Below are 6433 nucleotides of genomic sequence, written 5' to 3' on the forward strand. Positions count from 1 at the left end.
TCTCAAAAAGTAACTCATTAGGCAAGGGTTTTACATCAACTTTCCAACATCTCACAAATATAGAAATCCAAGTAATAAAGTACATCTTAATTATGGCAATGACTAAAGATAACAGTAGAATTGCCCCTTAACAATGCCATTAGAAATTAAAAGCAGTTAATTAAGCAGTAGAACAACTATAAATAATATAACTCTACAATCATTTATATTTTTAGACAACCTAATAATACTAGTTGGAATAATAGTTATCACTTGTGCAGAATTTTTCACCTCTAGATTGCAAAGCTCGTCACAAAAAGAAAAGTCTATATATTATCCTACTTTTACAGAAAGTGAGATGCAGAAAGGTTAAATACTTGGGAGACCACAGCAGAGTCAGAAATGGAATATATTTCCCTTGACTCTCAATCCTATATCCTAAATTTCTTAAACCGTAATAGCTATTCAGGCAAAACAGATTGCAGCTTTCAACATACATCTCAACTACTTGTAACAAAGAGCCACACACACTTAATTTTATATTGCAAGCTATTCTCTTGCATTTTTTAAAACTTTCTCTAGAAAATGTTAGACTATCAAATTTTGGGCTTCAAAGTAGATTTTGGAAATAGTCCTAACCAGTTAAAGAGCCCTAGAGCCTAAGTTATAGCCTAAGAATGAGTGTCTACATTGTAATTTACTGCCCTGCAGTCCAAGCCTCATGAGTAGGAGTAAGCCGATATGGGCCAGCTGGGGGTGTTTAATTGCAGTATAGACATACCCGGTGCATGCGGAGTAACAAGAAATGCTTATGAAATAAGCTTTTAGGCTGATTATATCCTTAAATCTTCTTCAAGACAGCTTTAAGAATTTGTAACTACTTTATTGTGAAACTGTTCTGGTTCTCCATATGAAAAATATTGGACAGTTCAGGTTAAATGCTTATTGCAACCTAAGCAGTACAACAGAAAAGCAAAATTATTCCTTTCAGCCATTTACTATGGGAAGCCCAGCTTATTATGTCATATATTTAATAGGTGCATTTGCTTAGCCCAAACTACACACTGTACTCTTCTTAATGTGACAAATACATTATCCATTGTTTCTGACAAAACTGACATGCTTACTTCTCTGTCATGCTGTGTATTCATAAAAGTACCATCTAACCACATTCCAATGGTCTCCCATTCACTGAGTTGTAAGTATTGCTAAACTGTCCACCACGGTTTAGGTATGAACAGCATCCATTTCAAGATATTATTGAGCCTCTCCTAAATTTTCTTTCTATTTAATATCTGTACAACATATAACAGTTTTGTTTCTCTTATATTCACAGTAGCTTCATTAGTAACATTTCTGGGCACTTTGCACTCTTTGGCTTGCTGTTTTACTCATGGGCTCAGTGGAGGAATGTATTCTTTTGGCTGTTTGTTACAGTTTTAGTTCATGTTCATTCTTTACCCTAATTTGTTGTTTGGTGCCTTTCCTTCCATCAGATACCCACAGCCACTTACAAGTAATTTTCTCCCATTGTAGCCAGACAAAGTCTCTGCCTTACAAGCCAGCTTGCTCGTTGCCCCCACAACTGAGAAGCACACAGGGCAGGGAGACGGCTGCTGACAGCACAGTCTTTGATGCCCTCATTGAGGCCCAGATGTGCTAGCTTATCGTGACCCTGAGAAGCAGAAAGTACAGATAAAAGGCTAACAGGCCAAACTGTCAACGGGGGGGCGGGGACCCTCAGGAAATCACCGCAGCTGGCATTGATGCATTTGATGACCACAACCATCCCAGAAGGGGAAATCTCCGCCCCCGCAAAAAGAATGTCCTGTACTCCTAAATTGCTTATCTCCTGTCTTACAAGTGCAAATTAAGTAAGAATTGCCCTTGTAACAAACTGGCATCACAAAAGACAGACCAGTATGATCTGGCACCTTAGATAAGAAAAAGAATACGTAACCCAAAAAGGGGTATAAAAGGTGGGTCCAGCAGAACTCTAACTTTGAGTGTATCTCCACCAACTACCTGCTGGTCGGGTCAGGTGATTGCCTCCCGAGGTCGCAACTGGGGACGCCCAACCTCTTATTCGTCTTTCCGCGGAATTGAGTGATCGATCCAGCTTGGCTACGCTGGTATCGAGAGATGCAGAGAGGGTAAGATATACCCATGCTAGGTCTCCGTTTTTTTTGTGCACAGCTAAAGAATTAGAGCTCTGTAACTAGACGTCGTTGTATCAAGATATCATTGTGTTAGATGGTAACATATATCTTTGTATTGGATTGTAACGTAACTTGTTAACACCTGTACTTTGCTAGCATATAAGAAGTAAACAATAGCCTTTTGTAACCGCACGCTTATAACTGTAGCTTAAATAAACTTGTAACTAGTTAAGATCCAAGCCTGACCCTGTTATCCTTTTGTCACTACAACACAGCCGACACAACAAAAGAACTTTAACTGTTTGGTTACGAAAGCCTGGCCGTAGGTGAGAGTGCTAGCAGCTCCCTGCTCTAACAGAAAATAACTGGGTTGCTTAGGACCCAGGGGAATCCATCAGCCTGTCATGGCTGCTTGCAGCGATGAGCTCCCCGCTCTTGCAGTTTTAAACTCGGATGATAACAAGGGCATAGTTGGTACCTTACCACACATTACCCGGCCACCAGCTAACACCCATGCTGCACCAGTGAAAATACCCAGAATGCTACAGGGCTCAGGCAACTACACGATAGGGTCCCACAATACACTGATGCAACAGTCAATGTTTGACAACTTATGTGTGTCAGCAGTAAGTCAAACTTGTGGGGAGCCTGTGGGAAGGTGACAATGCTCAAATTCGAATATATAAAACTCATTATTAAAAATTTATTTTAATGAAGTCGATTTTAGTTCATACTGTAGACACAGTCAGAGACTCTATTTCACCTCAGGCTTCAGCTACGCATTCTGACTCTTACCATAGTTTGTTTTCTACTGCCTAGAGCAGAGACCATACACACCTTTCTGCTAAGGACTGAGGAATGGAATCCAAGAAACATTTTCTGCTCAGAGTGTTACCAATGAGCATGTATTCCAAACATTATCTGCATATATAACTGCAATATAATATGCAGTTTCTAAAAGCCTGAAGACATTTGTCCTTAATGCTTTGTATGTCAGTTTTCTGTCCAATATATTCATTGGGAAGTTGAGTCTGTTTGAAATTACAGTGAACTTCAGGGACTACATTTTTGAAGGAGTTTGGTACTCACTATTGGGTAAGATCTTCAGAAGAAATCAGACTCGTCTCTGGCACCTAAATGAAGTCAAGATTTTCAAGAGGGCTAAATGGTAGCCTGGGGTGGGTTCCCTCTCCCCCAGATGAATAATATATTTACTGAGAAACTTTATTTCATATAGACCAAACTATTTGTAAATTTCATAAAACAATTACCATAGATTTGGCCAAAATATTTCAGGCTAGTCACAGGGGGACTTACATGCCATCCACCAAACTGAGGAGAAGGCATCTCCTTCAAACAGTTAAGTGTTTACCCCATTCCCAAGAATGTTAGAAATGTAAGATCAAATCCTCACTTCACCGGATTCAGAGCAGTGATCGAAGTTGATGACTGCATTGGTGGTGAGTACCCTAGTCACTGTGCTTCAAGGTTTTCCCGGCTGTAGTGTTTTCTGTCACTCTTGTAAGAAGTGGTAACATTTTTAAGAACTAATATTAATTATGGTAGGATCTGAAACTCAGTATTCACTCTTTGTTCTCAGTGAGGCTGCTGGGAGCTAAGCATTTCTGAAAAGAAACTGCGTAATTGCGTGCGGAGCTTAATTTAGATCTCTCTATGGACTTTTGGAAGTTAGGTTTCTGTGAGAAGACTAAAATCCTTTTTCACAATTCTCATTCCTAAATTCACCTTGAGATTTGACTTGACTAGATTTAGAAGAAAAGAATCTGGGAAACCTGGCTGTGGATGGGAGAGTCTGCTGACATTTTTGGAGAATTACCTGCTGTGGTTCTGTATATTTTTCTCTCAACTGCCCTCTGTTTGAATGTTTCTATGCATGCCTGTTATTCACTATACATTTTCATTTAACCTTTTAAAATATCAGGTGCGGTATTTGTTGGTTTTGAAACAAATTGAAGTTTTCCACTGGGAAGTTATTTTAAAAACACTCTATCTCAGCTCCATTTCACATTCAGTATTTTTTAAATTAAAGAAAATTTAAAAAGGTGTCAAAAATAGAGTAAATTCAATGTGTCAGGAATTTTACCCATCCTAATTTAGTTATCTCTTCTCATATGCCCACTTATGCTAAACTAGTTACAGATCTGTTACCTCCAGACACAACAAAATAAACACATATATTTTAGCCATGTTTTAGCTTGTTGTTTCCTTGCACTTTAAGTAGTGCTCTCAGATAGGCCAGTCATTCTTTTCTGTGTCTTGGTATCCAACATTTAGAAAAACAAACACAATCGTGTTGTAAAAACACTCCATCATCTGCTTTCTTGACAGTTTGCATCAACATTATAACAAAGCCAGCATGCACAAAGCCATGGGATCATTTCATATTGTTAGCCAGAATATTCCAAACCAACCGGCTCACTCTGACTTTCCTTGAAATTCACAGTAACATAATCTTTATGTGATTTCTCTCCCTTGTCTTTGTTGCCACACATCCTGGCAGAAGAGCCAAGGGGAGGATTTGCACAGGTGCTGAGTCCCTGCAATTTTCATTGACTTAATTTTTTTTGGTTAGTGGGATTTATTTCAACCCTATTCCCCAGTCTAGGGTTGCAGTCTGATTTTTAAACATTCAGTCGTCTTTTGAGGCTATTAATCTACAACCAGCAGAGAGGGACGACCAACCTCCCACCCTGGTGGGAAGTCAAGGAGGAAATCGTCCTAAGAAAAGAAAGAATGTGCAGGAGGAAGTTCTTACTTGTGGGGCCATAGTCACATTCATTGAAAATGCACGAGATGTGCTCCCTTATGAGAGCTTTGTTTCACAAAGTGGGGTGTAGTGAGGTTAGCTTCTCCATGTGTTTGCTCCCTATAGACTGCACACAGGGGCCCATGAGGTTCATCCTACTCTTGGGGTCTGGTTTATTTAATTAAACCAAATGGATTGACTCAGCTCAGTTTAATCCATTCAGCTCTCTATTCTCAGGTTCCGCAGTTCTTTCGGATCAGGCCTGTCTTACCAGGCATCCTCCCTGGCTTTTTCCAGACAAGGCTTCTACTCCCTGTCCCTAAAAATCTCCCATCTGACTAGTTCAGAGACACCCCTCTTCCTCCCAAGGTCATTTCCCTGACCCCAAATCTTCCTTCTCTGTCTGGACATGCACTCTGTTAAAGTAACACATTTATCATGTCAGTGAAGGGACACAGGCACATACCAGGGGCCAGTAGTCTGTTACAGGACAGTAGCTTTTTTTACAGTCCCTGCCTACCCACTTTGGAGTAGCTATCATCACTGCTGGCAGTAAGTGCCTCAGTGCCTTGAACTCAGGGCGTGAAGAGCTGGGATTCTGACCACACATAGCAGAGGAGCTCAGTACAGGCTGGGACCAGGAGGACATCTTACATCTATTGCTCCATCCAGTCAGAGCACCTTCAAAAGGGCAGTGCAAAGAGTCATCTCTGAGTTACTGCTGAGCCTCAGCCTGCTTAAGCCTGACGTGTCACCCTTGAGAATGGGTGAGACAGAGGCTCTTACCTGCAGGCTTTGTGATAGGACCACATTGTTTAATCAGAGTCCACTCAATATACAGGTTATCTCAGAACAAGTATATAGTTTCCTAAGGGGGTGGGGAAGTCTGCTCAAGATTACTGTCTGCACCAGAGTGAATTCCCACTGTCAGATAGTTTTGACACACTGCCTCTACTCCCACCTGTATCAGCTTCCATGCCATTCAGTCCCTGCTCCAGCTTGCATATGCCCTGCCTCAGCTGGCCACCTTGTCATTCTGACAGTCACTTCACTAGCTTTTAATTCCTTTCCCTTTGCTCTTCTCATGTACTGTGTGATACCCTACTTAATTTATTTACAAGAGAACCAATCATACCCTTTCTTAACATAAGCCCCAGCCCAGATGAGGCAACACATACCGTCTCCAGTCTGATTGCTAGTTAGTGTTACCAAATTAATCACCACATAATCAGAATTCAGGTATGGATCATTAATTTAAAAATCTTCTCTAGGTAACAATTCAAATAATGTTCTGTTAATTTCTGCATCTCCATGAGAGTTATAATAATTTATAGAAATCATAAATAGATATCAAAGTGAGATGCCATGCTCATTTGCCTAGATCAATGATAATTTTATTATATTATTCTGCTACCTCTCACCTTTCATCAAACCAGCATCATTTTCAGGCTGAGATTTGGTTTGGGAAAAGACTTCCACCTTATTTGCTAAATACTACAGTGCTATTCTTGGACTAGGGACCTAACAG

The sequence above is a fragment of the Carettochelys insculpta genome, chromosome 1 (genome assembly GCF_033958435.1).
Source record: "Carettochelys insculpta isolate YL-2023 chromosome 1, ASM3395843v1, whole genome shotgun sequence".
Lineage (NCBI taxonomy): Eukaryota > Metazoa > Chordata > Testudines > Carettochelyidae > Carettochelys > Carettochelys insculpta.